The sequence below is a fragment of the Thermobia domestica genome, chromosome 3, assembly GCF_964235325.1.
Source record: "Thermobia domestica chromosome 3, izTheDome1.hap1.1, whole genome shotgun sequence".
Classification (NCBI taxonomy): Eukaryota; Metazoa; Arthropoda; class Insecta; order Zygentoma; family Lepismatidae; genus Thermobia; species Thermobia domestica.
Window position 1 is genome coordinate 221,512,393 of NC_137456.1, and position 20,483 is coordinate 221,532,875.

The window sequence follows — 20,483 nt, forward strand, 5'->3', positions numbered from 1 at the left end:
CGCTGTACTCTACACACTTGAACGCAATTTCGTGATTCCACCATATCTACAAATTGTGTAGAATTAGACGCCCCCTTATAATATTCCTAGCACTTTCTTACACCGAACATGACTATTTTTTTCAAGTTTAAGGGCGGATTCGCAAACTACGCATCAGAATAAACATCACCTCGAAATTTCTACCTCCTAGATACAGCCATTACAAATTTCACATTTTTTCGATTTGCGCCGCGAAACGAAAACGAATTTTAATGCTCTTTTTTCTATCATAAACTATGTTCCTAGCTTCACTGCCTGACAAAATATGACGTTTCTATGGTGTGCGGAACTACTCTAAAAACCAGCATTTCAAACCGACGAAAAATTTCGACACTTCATTTACATGGAAAATGTCGCCTTTTTCGTGATATCGGAATTTTCCCATTACTCACATCCCATGACGAACAAGTATGCAAAATTTGGTGTTTGTATGTTTTGTGGAAGTACGCAAACAATTAAGTGTGTTTCCGATTATAGAGGTATATAATTCCACGGACGCGGGCCAGCTACGTACCAGTACTATGTGAGCAGTAAGTAGGAAATCCAAAATCTAACGAATTGAGTAGTGTAGGGGAACGACGTAAGCCTACTGTGCAAAAGACCTGGGTTCGATTCCCAACAAGTTTTTCTCTCACTTTTTCTTTCTTTGAAAGTTTATTTTTATAGCATAGGTGATTGAAAATAAGCTTGACTCTATCATATACGGCATTTCATTCCAACCGGACCCGCAACTAAAACTATTAAATCGAAAGGGGCACTTTCCCACGTATCTTATATATTATAAATATGTACGCTGCCGACGAGACAATTTTCAAGAGGGGCCCATTTGTGTGTGTGTGTATGAGCGTATGTGTGCAGTGGCGTACGCAGGAATTTATTTCGGGAGGGGTCCAAACTCAATATCTGTGTATTTTATATTGAAATTCCTAAACTTGTCCCAAAAATTAGGCTACATTTACACAAAAGTTGGAATTTCGGGGGTGGTCCGGACCCCCAGGAACCACCCCCTGCGTACGTCCCTGTATGTGTGTGTATTTCCTTAAAATTAATATTTTATACTTTCTATTTGTGGTATTCTCTCCAAATTTGGTATACGCAGGTATCTTAACGAGGGACATAAAAGGGGAGAGAGATACTTTGCAATCGTTTCCGGTTTGAAGTAGACACTGTTGTCGCGAGACAAAATGTATTGTTGTCTTCTATGGACACTATATCGTGAAAAAGATGCCCATTGTTTCTTTCAGACTCTTTTTGGGGAACACCGCCTCCTCAGAGCGCCCCTGGCGAGATCAAAATAATACGTATATAATACAATAACAAATAGAATGTTATCAGCAGTGCCCCCGGGGTAATACTCCCCCCCCCCGAACATTGCTTCCGATAGAGACACTGGTGATGCTCCATTTCCAATGCTACATATGTTTGATTTTAAATACTTCAGTATCGTCTCGAAACTTTACACGAACATACTGCCTAGTTTCGAGACCATCTCAACAGTTAGCGTATAAATATATCCTTTCCGTCAATGTCTGTAATAACGAAAATATTTTGTTCACGCAATGCCAACATAAATTATTTTGATAAAACAAAGCAAAGTGATAAGAAAAAAAACGCAAGATAAAACAAGGTCGGCGAGGATTCGAACCCAGACCTGCTACTCAGAAACCAGACACTTTACCGCGGAGCTAACTTACTACGTTGAATTCTGCTTGTTCTATTCTCCTCAATATACCACATAAGAGGCCAAATGAAGGCAATTCAAAAATATGGCAATTTTGAATTCAAGATGGCGACTTCTCCAATGATTTGTTTCTTCACTTAAACTGAACTACGTCCTTAATAACATAGCGAAACCTGGCTTACCTACCAAGAGCACAACTTACAATTTTCATGGTTACAAATTTTTGAGCCGCCATTTTGAATCGAAGATGACGACTTTTCCAACATGTCGGAATTTTCCCCTCACATGCGCTGTACTCTACACACTTGAACGCAATTTCGTGATTCCACCATATCTACAAATTGTGTAGAATTAGACGCCCCCTTATAATATTCCTAGCACTTTCTTACACCGAACATGACTATTTTTTTCAAGTTTAAGGGCGGATTCGCAAACTACGCATCAGAATAAACATCACCTCGAAATTTCTACCTCCTAGATACAGCCATTACAAATTTCACATTTTTTCGATTTGCGCCGCGAAACGAAAACGAATTTTAATGCTCTTTTTTCTATCATAAACTATGTTCCTAGCTTCACTGCCTGACAAAATATGACGTTTCTATGATGTGCGGAACTACTCTAAAAACCAGCATTTCAAACCGACGAAAAATTTCGACACTTCATTTACATGGAAAATGTCGCCTTTTTCGTGATATCGGAATTTTCCCATTACTCACATCCCATGACGAACAAGTATGCAAAATTTGGTGTTTGTATGTTTTGTGGAAGTACGCAAACAATTAAGTGTGTTTCCGATTATAGAGATATATAATTCCACGGACGCGGGCCAGCTACGTACCAGTACTATGTGAGCAGTAAGTAGGAAATCCAAAATCTAACGAATTGAGTAGTGTAGGGGAACGACGTAAGCCTACTGTGCAAATGACCTGGGTTCGATTCCCAACAAGTTTTTCTCTCACTTTTTCTTTCTTTGAAAGTTTATTTTTATAGCATAGGTGATTGAAATTAAGCTTGACTCTATCATATACGGCATTTCATTCCAACCGGACCCGCAACTAAAACTATTAAATCGAAAGGGGCACTTTCCCACGTATCTTATATATTATAAATATGTACGCTGCCGACGAGACAATTTTCAAGAGGGGCCCATTTGTGTGTGTGTGTATGAGCGTATGTGTGCAGTGGCGTACGCAGGAATTTATTTCGGGAGGGGTCCAAACTCAATATCTGTGTATTTTATATTGAAATTCCTAAACTTGTCCCAAAAATTAGGCTACATTTACACAAAAGTTGGAATTTCCGGGGTGGTCCGGACCCCCAGGAACCACCCCCTGCGTACGTCCCTGTATGTGTGTGTATTTCCTTAAAATTAATATTTTATACTTTCTATTTGTGGTATTCTCTCCAAATTTGGTATACGCAGGTATCTTAACGAGGGACATAAAAGGGGAGAGAGATACTTTGCAATCGTTTCCGGTTTGAAGTAGACACTGTTGTCGCGAGACAAAATGTATTGTTGTCTTCTATGGACACTATATCGTGAAAAAGATGCCCATTGTTTCTTTCAGACTCTTTTTGGGGAACACCGCCTCCTCAGAGCGCCCCTGGCGAGATCAAAATAATACGTATATAATACAATAACAAATAGAATGTTATCAGCAGTGCCCCCGGGGTAATACTCCCCCCCCCGAACATTGCTTCCGATAGAGACACTGGTGATGCTCCATTTCCAATGCTACATATGTTTGATTTTAAATACTTCAGTATCGTCTCGAAACTTTACACGAACATACTGCCTAGTTTCGAGACCATCTCAACAGTTAGCGTATAAATATATCCTTTCCGTCAATGTCTGTAATAACGAAAATATTTTGTTCACGCAATGCCAACATAAATTATTTTGATAAAACAAAGCAAAGTGATAAGAAAAAAAACGCAAGATAAAACAAGGTCGGCGAGGATTCGAACCCAGACCTGCTACTCAGAAACCAGACACTTTACCGCGGAGCTAACTTACTACGTTGAATTCTGCTTGTTCTATTCTCCTCAATATACCACATAAGAGGCCAAATGAAGGCAATTCAAAAATATGGCAATTTTGAATTCAAGATGGCGACTTCTCCAATGATTTGTTTCTTCACTTAAACTGAACTACGTCCTTAATAACATAGCGAAACCTGGCTTACCTACCAAGAGCACAACTTACAATTTTCATGGTTACAAATTTTTGAGCCGCCATTTTGAATCGAAGATGACGACTTTTCCAACATGTCGGAATTTTCCCCTCACATGCGCTGTACTCTACACACTTGAACGCAATTTCGTGATTCCACCATATCTACAAATTGTGTAGAATTAGACGCCCCCTTATAATATTCCTAGCACTTTCTTACACCGAACATGACTATTTTTTTCAAGTTTAAGGGCGGATTCGCAAACTACGCATCAGAATAAACATCACCTCGAAATTTCTACCTCCTAGATACAGCCATTACAAATTTCACATTTTTTCGATTTGCGCCGCGAAACGAAAACGAATTTTAATGCTCTTTTTTCTATCATAAACTATGTTCCTAGCTTCACTGCCTGACAAAATATGACGTTTCTATGGTGTGCGGAACTACTCTAAAAACCAGCATTTCAAACCGACGAAAAATTTCGACACTTCATTTACATGGAAAATGTCGCCTTTTTCGTGATATCGGAATTTTCCCATTACTCACATCCCATGACGAACAAGTATGCAAAATTTGGTGTTTGTATGTTTTGTGGAAGTACGCAAACAATTAAGTGTGTTTCCGATTATAGAGGTATATAATTCCACGGACGCGGGCCAGCTACGTACCAGTACTATGTGAGCAGTAAGTAGGAAATCCAAAATCTAACGAATTGAGTAGTGTAGGGGAACGACGTAAGCCTACTGTGCAAAAGACCTGGGTTCGATTCCCAACAAGTTTTTCTCTCACTTTTTCTTTCTTTGAAAGTTTATTTTTATAGCATAGGTGATTGAAAATAAGCTTGACTCTATCATATACGGCATTTCATTCCAACCGGACCCGCAACTAAAACTATTAAATCGAAAGGGGCACTTTCCCACGTATCTTATATATTATAAATATGTACGCTGCCGACGAGACAATTTTCAAGAGGGGCCCATTTGTGTGTGTGTGTATGAGCGTATGTGTGCAGTGGCGTACGCAGGAATTTATTTCGGGAGGGGTCCAAACTCAATATCTGTGTATTTTATATTGAAATTCCTAAACTTGTACCAAAAATTAGGCTACATTTACACAAAAGTTGGAATTTCGGGGGTGGTCCGGACCCCCAGGAACCACCCCCTGCGTACGTCCCTGTATGTGTGTGTATTTCCTTAAAATTAATATTTTATACTTTCTATTTGTGGTATTCTCTCCAAATTTGGTATACGCAGGTATCTTAACGAGGGACATAAAAGGGGAGAGAGATACTTTGCAATCGTTTCCGGTTTGAAGTAGACACTGTTGTCGCGAGACAAAATGTATTGTTGTCTTCTATGGACACTATATCGTGAAAAAGATGCCCATTGTTTCTTTCAGACTCTTTTTGTTGAACACCGCCTCCTCAGAGCGCCCCTGGCGAGATCAAAATAATACGTATATAATACAATAACAAATAGAATGTTATCAGCAGTGCCCCCGGGGTAATACTCCCCCCCGAACATTGCTTCCGATAGAGACACTGGTGATGCTCCATTTCCAATGCTACATATGTTTGATTTTAAATACTTCAGTATCGTCTCGAAACTTTACACGAACATACTGCCTAGTTTCGAGACCATCTCAACAGTTAGCGTATAAATATATCCTTTCCGTCAATGTCTGTAATAACGAAAATATTTTGTTCACGCAATGCCAACATAAATTATTTTGATAAAACAAAGCAAAGTGATAAGAAAAAAAACGCAAGATGAAACAAGGTCGGCGAGGATTCGAACCCAGACCTGCTACTCAGAAACCAGACACTTTACCGCGGAGCTAACTTACTACGTTGAATTCTGCTTGTTCTATTCTCCTCAATATACCACATAAGAGGCCAAATGAAGGCAATTCAAAAATATGGCAATTTTGAATTCAAGATGGCGACTTCTCCAATGATTTGTTTCTTCACTTAAACTGAACTACGTCCTTAATAACATAGCGAAACCTGGCTTACCTACCAAGAGCACAACTTACAATTTTCATGGTTACAAATTTTTGAGCCGCCATTTTGAATCGAAGATGACGACTTTTCCAACATGTCGGAATTTTCCCCTCACATGCGCTGTACTCTACACACTTGAACGCAATTTCGTGATTCCACCATATCTACAAATTGTGTAGAATTAGACGCCCCCTTATAATATTCCTAGCACTTTCTTACACCGAACATGACTATTTTTTTCAAGTTTAAGGGCGGATTCGCAAACTACGCATCAGAATAAACATCACCTCGAAATTTCTACCTCCTAGATACAGCCATTACAAATTTCACATTTTTTCGATTTGCGCCGCGAAACGAAAACGAATTTTAATGCTCTTTTTTCTATCATAAACTATGTTCCTAGCTTCACTGCCTGACAAAATATGACGTTTCTATGGTGTGCGGAACTACTCTAAAAACCAGCATTTCAAACCGACGAAAAATTTCGACACTTCATTTACATTGAAAATGTCGCCTTTTTCGTGATATCGGAATTTTCCCATTACTCACATCCCATGACGAACAAGTATGCAAAATTTGGTGTTTGTATGTTTTGTGGAAGTACGCAAACAATTAAGTGTGTTTCCGATTATAGAGATATATAATTCCACGGACGCGGGCCAGCTACGTACCAGTACTATGTGAGCAGTAAGTAGGAAATCCAAAATCTAACGAATTGAGTAGTGTAGGGAACGACGTAAGCCTACTGTGCAAAAGACCTGGGTTCGATTCCCAACAAGTTTTTCTCTCACTTTTTCTTTCTTTGAAAGTTTATTTTTATAGCATAGGTGATTGAAAATAAGCTTGACTCTATCATATACGGCATTTCATTCCAACCGGACCCGCAACTAAAACTATTAAATCGAAAGGGGCACTTTCCCACGTATCTTATATATTATAAATATGTACGCTGCCGACGAGACAATTTTCAAGAGGGGCCCATTTGTGTGTGTGTGTATGAGCGTATGTGTGCAGTGGCGTACGCAGGAATTTATTTCGGGAGGGGTCCAAACTCAATATCTGTGTATTTTATATTGAAATTCCTAAACTTGTCCCAAAAATTAGGCTACATTTACACAAAAGTTGGAATTTCGGGGGTGGTCCGGACCCCCAGGAACCACCCCCTGCGTACGTCCCTGTATGTGTGTGTATTTCCTTAAAATTAATATTTTATACTTTCTATTTGTGGTATTCTCTCCAAATTTGGTATACGCAGGTATCTTAACGAGGTACATAAAAGGGGAGAGAGATACTTTGCAATCATTTCCGGTTTGAAGTAGACACTGTTGTCGCGAGACAAAATGTATTGTTGTCTTCTATGGACACTATATCGTGAAAAAGATGCCCATTGTTTCTTTCAGACTCTTTTTGGGGAACACCGCCTCCTCAGAGCGCCCCTGGCGAGATCAAAATAATACGTATATAATACAATAACAAATAGAATGTTATCAGCAGTGCCCCCGGGGTAATACTCCCCCCCCGAACATTGCTTCCGATAGAGACACTGGTGATGCTCCATTTCCAATGCTACATATGTTTGATTTTAAATACTTCAGTATCGTCTCGAAACTTTACACGAACATACTGCCTAGTTTCGAGACCATCTCAACAGTTAGCGTATAAATATATCCTTTCCGTCAATGTCTGTAATAACGAAAATATTTTGTTCACGCAATGCCAACATAAATTATTTTGATAAAACAAAGCAAAGTGATAAAAAAAAACGCAAGATGAAACAAGGTCGGCGAGGATTCGAACCCAGACCTGCTACTCAGAAACCAGATACTTTACCGCGGAGCTAACTTACTACGTTGAATTCTGCTTGTTCTATTCTCCTCAATATACCACATAAGAGGCCAAATGAAGGCAATTCAAAAGTATGGCAATTTTGAATTCAAGATGGCGACTTCTCCAATGATTTGTTTCTTCACTTAAACTGAACTACGTCCTTAATAACATAGCGAAACCTGGCTTACCTACCAAGAGCACAACTTACAATTTTCATGGTTACAAATTTTTGAGCCGCCATTTTGAATCGAAGATGACGACTTTTCCAACATGTCGGAATTTTCCCCTCACATGCGCTGTACTCTACACACTTGAACGCAATTTCGTGATTCCACCATATCTACAAATTGTGTAGAATTAGACGCCCCCTTATAATATTCCTAGCACTTTCTTACACCGAACATGACTATTTTTTTCAAGTTTAAGGGCGGATTCGCAAACTACGCATCAGAATAAACATCACCTCGAAATTTCTACCTCCTAGATACAGCCATTACAAATTTCACATTTTTTCGATTTGCGCCGCGAAACGAAAACGAATTTTAATGCTCTTTTTTCTATCATAAACTATGTTCCTAGCTTCACTGCCTGACAAAATATGACGTTTCTATGGTGTGCGGAACTACTCTAAAAACCAGCATTTCAAACCGACGAAAAATTTCGACACTTCATTTACATGGAAAATGTCGCCTTTTTCGTGATATCGGAATTTTCCCATTACTCACATCCCATGACGAACAAGTATGCAAAATTTGGTGTTTGTATGTTTTGTGGAAGTACGCAAACAATTAAGTGTGTTTCCGATTATAGAGGTATATAATTCCACGGACGCGGGCCAGCTACGTACCAGTACTATGTGAGCAGTAAGTAGGAAATCCAAAATCTAACGAATTGAGTAGTGTAGGGGAACGACGTAAGCCTACTGTGCAAAAGACCTGGGTTCGATTCCCAACAAGTTTTTCTCTCACTTTTTCTTTCTTTGAAAGTTTATTTTTATAGCATAGGTGATTGAAAATAAGCTTGACTCTATCATATACGGCATTTCATTCCAACCGGACCCGCAACTAAAACTATTAAATCGAAAGGGGCACTTTCCCACGTATCTTATATATTATAAATATGTACGCTGCCGACGAGACAATTTTCAAGAGGGGCCCATTTGTGTGTGTGTGTATGAGCGTATGTGTGCAGTGGCGTACGCAGGAATTTATTTCGGGAGGGGTCCAAACTCAATATCTGTGTATTTTATATTGAAATTCCTAAACTTGTCCCAAAAATTAGGCTACATTTACACAAAAGTTGGAATTTCGGGGGTGGTCCGGACCCCCAGGAACCACCCCCTGCGTACGTCCCTGTATGTGTGTGTATTTCCTTAAAATTAATATTTTATACTTTCTATTTGTGGTATTCTCTCCAAATTTGGTATACGCAGGTATCTTAACGAGGGACATAAAAGGGGAGAGAGATACTTTGCAATCGTTTCCGGTTTGAAGTAGACACTGTTGTCGCGAGACAAAATGTATTGTTGTCTTCTATGGACACTATATCGTGAAAAAGATGCCCATTGTTTCTTTCAGACTCTTTTTGGGGAACACCGCCTCCTCAGAGCGCCCCTGGCGAGATCAAAATAATACGTATATAATACAATAACAAATAGAATGTTATCAGCAGTGCCCCCGGGGTAATACTCCCCCCCCCGAACATTGCTTCCGATAGAGACACTGGTGATGCTCCATTTCCAATGCTACATATGTTTGATTTTAAATACTTCAGTATCGTCTCGAAACTTTACACGAACATACTGCCTAGTTTCGAGACCATCTCAACAGTTAGCGTATAAATATATCCTTTCCGTCAATGTCTGTAATAACGAAAATATTTTGTTCACGCAATGCCAACATAAATTATTTTGATAAAACAAAGCAAAGTGATAAAAAAAAACGCAAGATGAAACAAGGTCGGCGAGGATTCGAACCCAGACCTGCTACTCAGAAACCAGATACTTTACCGCGGAGCTAACTTACTACGTTGAATTCTGCTTGTTCTATTCTCCTCAATATACCACATAAGAGGCCAAATGAAGGCAATTCAAAAGTATGGCAATTTTGAATTCAAGATGGCGACTTCTCCAATGATTTGTTTCTTCACTTAAACTGAACTACGTCCTTAATAACATAGCGAAACCTGGCTTACCTACCAAGAGCACAACTTACAATTTTCATGGTTACAAATTTTTGAGCCGCCATTTTGAATCGAAGATGACGACTTTTCCAACATGTCGGAATTTTCCCCTCACATGCGCTGTACTCTACACACTTGAACGCAATTTCGTGATTCCACCATATCTACAAATTGTGTAGAATTAGACGCCCCCTTATAATATTCCTAGCACTTTCTTACACCGAACATGACTATTTTTTTCAAGTTTAAGGGCGGATTCGCAAACTACGCATCAGAATAAACATCACCTCGAAATTTCTACCTCCTAGATACAGCCATTACAAATTTCACATTTTTTCGATTTGCGCCGCGAAACGAAAACGAATTTTAATGCTCTTTTTTCTATCATAAACTATGTTCCTAGCTTCACTGCCTGACAAAATATGACGTTTCTATGGTGTGCGGAACTACTCTAAAAACCAGCATTTCAAACCGACGAAAAATTTCGACACTTCATTTACATGGAAAATGTCGCCTTTTTCGTGATATCGGAATTTTCCCATTACTCACATCCCATGACGAACAAGTATGCAAAATTTGGTGTTTGTATGTTTTGTGGAAGTACGCAAACAATTAAGTGTGTTTCCGATTATAGAGGTATATAATTCCGCACAGATGCCGGCCGCAACGTACCAGTATCATGTGAGCAGTAAGAACGAAGTGGAAAATCTAAGGAAATCGGTAGTGTAGGGGATTGACGTGAGCCTACTGGACAGGAGACCTGGGTTCGATTCCTAACAATCTTTTTCTCACTTTTTCTTTCTTTGAAAGTTTATTTTCATAGCATACATTGTTTGCCTATAAGGTTGAGTCTATTATAAAACGAATTTCACTCCAACCGGTCCTGTAAACAAACTACTGAACCGAAAGAGGCACTTTTCCACGTATCCCGTATAATATAACTATATACGCTGCCAATGAGAAAATTGTCAAAAGGTGCGTATATATATATGTATATATATATATGTGTGTGTGTGTGTGTCTGTGTATTTCCTTAAAAGTTATAATCTTATACTTTTTCAGTTGTGGTATAGACTTCAAACTTGGTATACGCATCTATCTAAACGACCAGTATAAAAAGGGAGATTGTTTGTAATTATTTCCGGTTCGAAGCACACACTATCCTCGCGAGACAAAATGTATTTTTGTCTCGTCTGTATACTATATCGTGGAAATGATGCTCAATGTTTTTTTCCAAAATGTTTTTGGTGGGTACACTGCCTCCTTGGGGCTCTTATTCCGTTAACTTAAAGGTATGATATTTTCAGCTAGTAAAATGTAACCAGGGATGCCTTCCAAATAAATAGTTATCCGAAAAAATTCACTGTGCAATTGTTTGCAATTCTGTTTAACACAGTGTTGTATAAGTCATTGATAACATATGGACATTTTTTCGGCCACTAATCTTCAAGAAACCACAAATCTTAAACATTTTGTTTCAAAACTATCTATGTTACTATCGTGCAAAATTTGGTCAACTTAATTCAGGTAATCTTGGAGGTGACAACTCAAGAAGAACACCAACTTCAAGTACAGGAAATTCAGTGGTACAGCTCAAGAACGTTTTTATTTCTAAATTATTTAAAATAATGATTTTTTTAAAATAGTTTATACCTTTATTTACGTTGAGAAAATGTAGAATATTCTGATCGATGGGATGGTGGGAAATCGAATCCAGTCCTCGGTTGGTAGACGCACGCTTTCTACAGGACAACCAGCATGGGCGTCCGAAGGAGGTGGCGAGGGTGACCGGGCACTCCTATCTTACGAAAATTTATAATGTAATTGCACTTTTCCTCATCCCACCAGCTCCACGTAATACCAAACGTAACATAGCAACTACGGAGATGCCCCCCTTGAAAATTTTCGTCGGGTGCCCATAGCAACCAGTGAAAATTAGTTTAGTATATTTGTTGATTAAGTAACCAGACACTTTCTTGCAATTATTTCGTAGGGGAAATTCAATATTCTCTGAATATTTTGAATGATGTTTACTTTATGTATTTTAATAGCTGAAATGCCCTTACGAAGAGGATATTTTTTTTTATAATGGAAACTGTTTGAACTCCTTCCCCTCCCCATAGAATTCACATTTGAATGAAAGTGAAAGTGTAATGACAAAAATCTATAATGTCACCACTTCCCCACGCCCAAAGCGGATGAGTTTGTATATAAAATTTATCACGAAGGTCACTATTCATCTCAGCCACCCCAAAAACTATGGACTGAACACAAATTTCGGTTGTTTTCGATTATTTTATATATCCTCTCCTCTACCCCCTCTCATACAGAAAATATGAAAGATCCTAAGTTAGACTGGGGCCTATTCCACCATTGAACTTTGCAACTTTTCACTTTTCACTTTGCAAGGTTTGCAAAGTGAAAAGTTTTTGAGTTCCACCATTATTTCTGAAGAACTTTGCAATTTGATGTTCTGTAACCGCAAAGTTGCAAAGTCTTTGCAAAGTGACACTTGAATGCTGAAGTGCGACTTTAGGCGCCGTATTTACAAGGATTCGTAATAAGAGTTTTAGTCCTTCAGAAATGGGAAGAAAAGAATTTGAGAAGAAAATAGTAGTTCTTCAGGTGGTGAAAGAGAAACGTCATATATTATTTGGTTCCTATAAAGACAACAAATTGACCAAAAGTTTGAAAAAAAAGCATGGACAGAGGTCTTGGAGAAAGTCAAATCTGTAGAACTTGCTGGAGAGAACAGAGACTGGACCTTGGCTCGTTACAATTTATACGGGTTATGGAAAAGCCAAGCATTAGTATCTAGTTTCATTTCTAGTCGGCTTATGTTTAGCACAAGGGGTCCAGCAATTGTTTCAGGTTATGTCGGACAGATGGGGGCCAAAATTAGGTTAAAAATATCAATGTGTACAAGAGAAATCATTCCATGTTACGAAAAGGTAATTGAAGTGTGAGCAATGTGTGGTCATAGTGATATCGAAAATCAGTGTGTGCAATTGGGGGGTGGGAAATATGTGATAGACTATTTTCTCTTCGCGGAATAATACGTAAGGGTGTACGAATACACAAATTGAAGTTTGACCGTTTTGAGGTATGGAGGGATCCTGTATTGGGTGCGATATTTCAATTCTGAACCTAACATAACCGAACCTATCCTATGGCGGGATCCTGTATCGGGTGGGATATTTCAATTCTGAACGTAACATAACCTACCTATGGCGGGATCCTGTATCGGGTGCGATATTTCAATTCTGAACCTAACATAACCGAACCTAACCTATGGCGGGTTCCTGTATCGGGTGCGATATTTCAATTCTGAACCTAACCTAACCTGATCTAACGTATCCTAATGTAACCTAACCAAAAGTAACCTTAGTTTTAAAAATGTACTGAAAATTTACCAAGAAGTAACAAATTTTTGGTAATAATTGCTTGCCTCCATCTGTCCGACATATGCCATTGTTTCTAAAAGATGTTACAATTTCTGTTCACATTAGGTTAGGTTAGGTTAGATGAGGGAATATTTTTGGAACTGGCTAGCCGGAATATTTTGCTTAAATTTCCTGCTTTCTTGCTGTATGTTCTGTATCTTTCGATGGTGTAGGTAGGTTAGTTTAGCTTAGGTTAGTTTGGGTTAGTTTAGTTTAGAGTAGGATAGGATATTTGGATTTGATGGGCCAGAATTCTTTGCTTAAAATTCGTACTTTCTTCGCATATTTCTGTTTCTGATGGTTTAGGCTTGGCAACCAGTTGGTTTTAGGTTAGGTTAGATTAGTTTAGGTTATGTTATGTTATGTGCTTAGTAATTATACTTACGTAATATAAACTCATTTCTCCTGTAAACATAGCGATTTTACCTGATTTTGGCCCCTCAGTTCCAAAATTATTCCGGCGTGTTTTGGCTAGTTTATGTTAGAATATATTAGTGTAAGGGTTCAGCTTAATTTCAAAAAAAGAAAAAAACGATAGAATTTTGCTTATTTCCACTAATATTAGGTTAGTTTACCTTAGTTCAGGTTAGTTTATGTTAGGTTAGGTTACATTTGGTTACTTTATGTTAGGTCTAAGTACCATCCATTTCTCCTATAAATTCTGTTATTTACGTGCTTCTAGACCCCTTCTGTTAAACATAACCCTTGTAATCCATAAGTAATTGCATAGAATGAGTACTCGACATTGGGTTCACTCGAGCAGGCGGTTCTACGAAATAGAGAATTCATAGGCAAAGTACGATGTAAAATACTTTTTGTGAAGGAATGAGAGTGTGAATATAAGTAATTACTGACAGAACATAGCATATTGAAACGAATTTTGAGTGATACTAAAAGTATTGTATGTGTAAGTGTGCTCTTCCACTATCCGCGTTTATGCGCATACCTCCATAAGTATTTTATTAGCAAAGCTATAATGTGGTATGAACGGTCTGTATAGAAAAACTCTGCAAATGATTTTTTACTCTTGTGTATGTCGAGATGATTTATTTTACAGATTGTTTTTCGAAAACTGCTGAGCCAGTTTTGTTCATATTTCATGAACAAATACTTCACTAACAACTTTATAATATGGCGTAAGCTATTTCTGCTTGAAAAATTTGCAAAATTGGATTTACTCTTGGAGGTGGATTTTTCATACTATTTTCTCAGAAAGTACACAGGCAGTCTTGCTCATTATTTAGAAATATTTTAGTAATATAATTTATTATTTTATTATTATTAACATTTATTATTGTTAACATGTATTATTTTATTTAATTAATGGAAACGAGGAAATTTATTGCGGTTATCCTTATCTTGTGTTCTACAGTATTGTTCGAAAGATCTTGTCCACCTGCCATGCTTTAAAATGCCACATTCTGGCAACCTTAGATGCAAGTTTCTAATAAGTTTGCTCTGTCTTATTATTATTATTATTATTATTATTATTATTATTATTATTATTATTATTATTATTATTATTATTATTATTATTATTATTATTATTATTATTATAGTAGTATTAAAGGTAGTAGCAACTGTATTTGGCCCAATTTACTGTCATTTTCAGGCCTGACAATGCGTTTTTACAGTATTACTTTTGGTCCCTCTGTTCAGCGGAAGTGACTCAGTCGGCAGAATATTGACTTCAAATTCGAATGATCATTGATTCAAGTACAAGGGCCAGTTTCAAAGTTATGTTTTTTCGTAAAACGCGTTTTATTTTTTTTTTGCTCAGTGTATTGTTTGAATGTATTTCAAACATTATTTGGAAAATCATTTCAAACTAGTCTATGCTGACACAGCTCTTCTTGCACAGGAAAATATGCATTTAAAATTGACAAAAATACTTTTTTTTTTTTTTTTTTTTTGCAAAAAGAAAAAGTTGCATTGGCCCGTTTAGATTGAAGCCACATATACAGTGCGTCCCACTAGCTTTCGAACCCGAAAAAAGTTATAATTTCCGAACAAATGTACATAAGAAAATGAAATTCACAATACATGTACCTTGTTTCATGCTAAACACGAGAAAGGGTTGAACAGAAGCGCACACGTCAAAACAAAGACTATAGATGGCGCCAGGGGAAGTGCTGCTTGGCGTAGTGTGCGTGCGTTAGTGTGACTCGAGTCGCTGCATCGCAAGGATGGTTCTGTACGCCGTACAGGAACGTGCGTTCATTGTTAAAAAATATTGGATATCTGGATCGTATCAGACCGTTCAACGTGAATTTTGCCGTGAATTTGGATGCCGTACAGGACTATCGAAATCATCAATAAATCATTTGGTGAACAGGTTCGAAACAACAGGAACGTTGCTTACGGGATATGGAGGCGCGCGTCCACGGATGTCCGAGGAGACAGTACAGAATGTACGGCAACGTGTTTTGCAGTCCCCTAAGAAGAGCCTGCGTTGATTATCAAAAGAGGTAGGTATGTCAAAGTCAACTGTGCAAAGAACCGCCAAAAGAGCCAAGCCGTTTCCATATCGCATTACAGTCGTCCAGGAGTTGAAGACTATAGATTGGGAAAAGCGCGTGATGTATTGTCGTTGGTTGCAAACTTCGTTGCATAACAATCCAGGAATCCTAGACTATACTTGGTTTACAGATGAAGCTTGGTTCCATCTGTCCGGTTATGTGAACTCGCAGAATACTCGGGTGGGGGCCGCCGAAAATCCGCATGTGTACCATGAGATTCCACTCCATCCCTTGAAGGTGGGAGTTTGGTGTGCAATTTCCCTACAGGACAGGACAGGTATCATTGGACTCATCTTCTTTGAAGATACAGTAAACACACAAGTTTACTTACACATCTTCAGTGAATTTGTGAATCATCTAGACGATCAAGAACTGCGTTGCGGTTATTTCCAACAAGACGGAGCAACATGCCATACTTGCAACGTGGCCATGGCAGAAGTTGAGTCCTTTTTTGGTGACAGGATAATATCCAAAGGATTGTGGCCGCCAAGATCCCCGGATTTGACCCCACCTGATTTCTTCCTATGGGGTTTTCTACAGGAACAACTCACGATCACTGCAAGAGTTGCCAAACAACATTGGGAATGCGATTCATAAGATCACACCGGAGACTCTACATCGGACTTTTCACAATATGGAACGCCGTGTACAAACATGTCTTGACGTCCAGGGAGGACACTTTCAGCACCTGCTGTGACGGTCATGTATTCAGCATGAAACAAGGTACGTGTATTGTGAACTTTATTTTCCTATGTATATTTGTTTGGAAATTATAACGTTTTTTTCGGGTTCGTTAGCTAGTGGGACGCACTGTATATACATACATAACAGTGCCATATTTTAATTTCGACTGAAAACAAAAAAATCGGATATTATATATTTTTAATAGAGTAGTAGTACTATTTTCTGCATTTTTCTTTATTACTCAAGTAATGCTTTTTACTCTATACACTTTTTTTTAGGCGAAACGAGACAACGCCAGGAAGATCGGACATCAGGGCGGAGCAGCTACTAAGCTGGATCCAGTAGATGAATTTATTTTTACTATACTAGCAAAGGACAATGAAGTTATAGATGGGCTGTCCCTTCCAGAATCATATGCAGAAGTGCGGCTGCCAGAACAAAGTCCTGCTATTGAAAACGAAGATTTCCACATTCCTGATGATGTGATGCCCGAAATTGAACTGAGCGACCCAGTGCCTACAACATCTAACAATATTCCTTTAAAGAAGAGAAAGTATGCCAGACAGGTCGAAGAAAATGCATCCGAGAAAGAGAAGTTGAAACTCATATTGTTGCGTGTTGAAATTTACCATAAGAAGTTACAGGCGTTGAAACTAGAAAGGGAGCTGGGTCCTCCCCTTCAGAATTTACGGAAGAACTGGCACAAAAAGCATCAGTATCATTTCAAACTGTCAATGTGGAAAATGTGGACTTACTGTAACTGTTCCCTGTAACAAATGAAAATGAGAAATAAAAACTGTTTGTCACGGTTATATGATTGATTATCTGCCTTGAATTCCTGTTTTCGTGATATTGGCAGAGACATTGGAATATTCTTGTTTTCATATGCAGGGCATTTCAAAACAATAGCGACAACGTTCGGGAGGTGAATCTTGACACCAAAATAAGAGAAAACTAATAGAGCAATCTGTGGTCAAATGTACAGGCTGCCGAAAATATGGAAAAATGAACTTTAAATATCCTCAGCTCCACCATTATGTGTCTCATCGTAGTCGGGTCAAGACATCATTGTGCCCTATCCAAATATCAATGTTTCAGAATCCTCCGGTACTTGCGCAACTATGCTGAGAGAGCCAGTTAAAAAGTATTTAGAACATTTGAAATATTCGCGAACTGTATCTCTAGAAATTGTAGCGCAAGTACTGAATAATTCTGAATGATGCATTTTTGGATAGAACACTAGTTCCTAAGTGGTGTTTTGACCCGACTACGATAATTATCTATAAAGTTTTCTCTTTTTACGTTTTCGGCAGCCTATACCTCCCGAACTATGCACTTTTAATCACAGGTTGGTCTATACCGTTTTTCTTTCTGTCAAGAATCACCTCCCAAGTGTTGTTTAGAAACATCCTGTATATGATACTTAGGGTTGGCCTTTTTAAACGAAAATAACCTAACCTAATTGTGTGACAGCATTCAAATTTGAACGAATTTCGTTTTTGTTTAATGAAACATGTCTGAGGCAGATTTATTATTATTATTTATTTATTTATTCATGAACAGAAATATAATCTATATTATAAAAGAGAACGTACAAATCCTTTGTTCCCTCATCACGCTAATACGGCTGAACCAATTTCTTTTATTTTTGGGGGGTTATTAGGATTTGGACCCTAGATGGTTTTTATCATATCACTTTAATTTTTAATTACCAGTGTCTTGAGATAATTGACTATTCAAGTGTCCATAACGTACAAATCCTTTGTTAGTTCATCATAGGCATAAAAATAAACGTATTTATATGCAACCCGCATGACCGTGTCACTCGGCGGGTTAACATAAATGACAGGCGCTATAATGTTAACATTTACTGCAATTTGAAAGCGAAAAAGTAAAAATTATCTAAGTAACAAAGTTTATTGCGTTCCGGGGTGACCGCAGCGAAGCGGGTCACTCGGCGGGTTAACATAAATGACAGGCGCTATAATGTTAACATTTACTGCAATTTGAAAGCGAAAAAGTAAAAATTATCTAAGTAACAAAGTTTATTGCGTTCCGGGGTGAACGCTGCTAGTTTAGAAATACAAATATATTGAAAGTTGAAGAATAGAGTATAGATTTACAAATTACAGTGTGTAGCGTGATTTTTATTTAAGAATGATTACACTTTTTATAAACATCAAGCATGACATAAATGCTTATGTTAAAATCCATGTGTGACGAATAACTAATGTTCCTGTTATGAGAAAGATTAAACAGTATGTTTGTGTGAATTATGTATTACATACATTCCTATTAGATTTTGCGTGAATAAAGTACTTTCTAAAATTATGATAATTCTTTTTTTAAAGTTTGCTAAACTCCGTTTTAAATTTTGCCAAATAGTAAACAGTCAACAGAACAGCTAACGTAACCGAAAACTTTCAGATGTGAGTTTGTTTATTTTATTACTTTTTTTCGTTTCATTTAATTTATTTCCGCTGTGCTCGATTTTGTGAGGTAGTAATTATTGAGTTAATTTATACGTTCCAGTAAGTAAATGTGTTCCTATTATTTCATTTAGACTAAGTTCTTTTACGTCCAGTATTTAACAAGTTAGTGGTAATTGTCAGTATGAAATGTTGTGGTACCAGTTTCATAAATGTTATTTATTTCGAATCATGTTTCTTCTTAATCAAGTATTTCTGCAAATAGAATATTTAGCAATCGATCTCATGACGCACATGTTCAGTGGCGAAGGGTCGTAAGAGGCCTACCCATTTACTTTCAGAAGTTATCATTTATAATTAATCCAATTCCTTTGTACAGAATGTGTGATAGTTTTCAAAGTTGAAAAAAAACAATATTGTTTGATAAAGAAATCGTGGTTAGCTCCACTGCTGCGGTGAGCCGTGTCTCAGGCAGCAGTAGAACTACCGCCAAGCTACTCAGAAAATCCCGCGAGAGAACGTGTTGGTAATAACCTGCGAAAGAGACCGGCCTCAGCGCTTATCGACTTTCGTTTTTCCATAAAGCGTTTCACTCGAGACCTTCGATTTCGAGTCGATATGTCAAACAAATAAAGAGCAAGAGACTGTAGGGCCCCATTCCGTACCCACTATGCTTAATTTTGAGAACTCTAAGGCCGCGCCTCCATTGCATCCGAATGCGATTGCAAATGCGAATGCGAATTTCCCAGCACGTGTAAATAAATTGGAGTGCCTCGACTAGTTCCGACCTGCGAATTACGAAAACCGACGAAAAGATGCGAATGCGAACGATCCCAACATGCTGGGATTGTTCGTCCGAATTCGTGCGAATGGAGAGTCGTCTGCAGAGAAATTGAGCGCAACGTGAGAGAAGAACGTTCGTTTTGCGTGAAAGTAGACGACGTTGCGAGGTGCGGAAATAAAAATGGAAATAAGTTAGATGTTTAGGTTTTAATAAATTGTGTTTTTGATAAAGTTCCATTGTTGACGTTTTAATAAATTGTGTTTTTGATAAAGTTCCATTGTGGATCCAAGCTCATCCAGATTACCACAAACGACACGTCGTGAACAAATTATGGGCAGATGTAAGTAAAGAACTTGGAGCGGAAAGTATGTATAATTTTCTTTGTTTTCTCTTTAAAATATGAAGATTTAATTAATACACGAACCGCAACTTTTTATTCAATTTATATTTCCTCTTTGTTCCTCAAATAATGATTTTACGAATACATGTAATTATTGACTAATATGTTTGAAATAGCAAAATCGGGTTTTTTTACTCATGGAGAAAATTTTCTTAGAAAGTTGGTTGATTTTGCAGTCTCTAATTTTATTTAGTTAATTTATTTTAAAGTGAAAATAGCGGTTACCACAGAAGCATAATAATAACAGCAGCGACATTCACTTTATTTTGCACACAAAGGAAATTAATAGATACTATTATTATTATTATTATTAT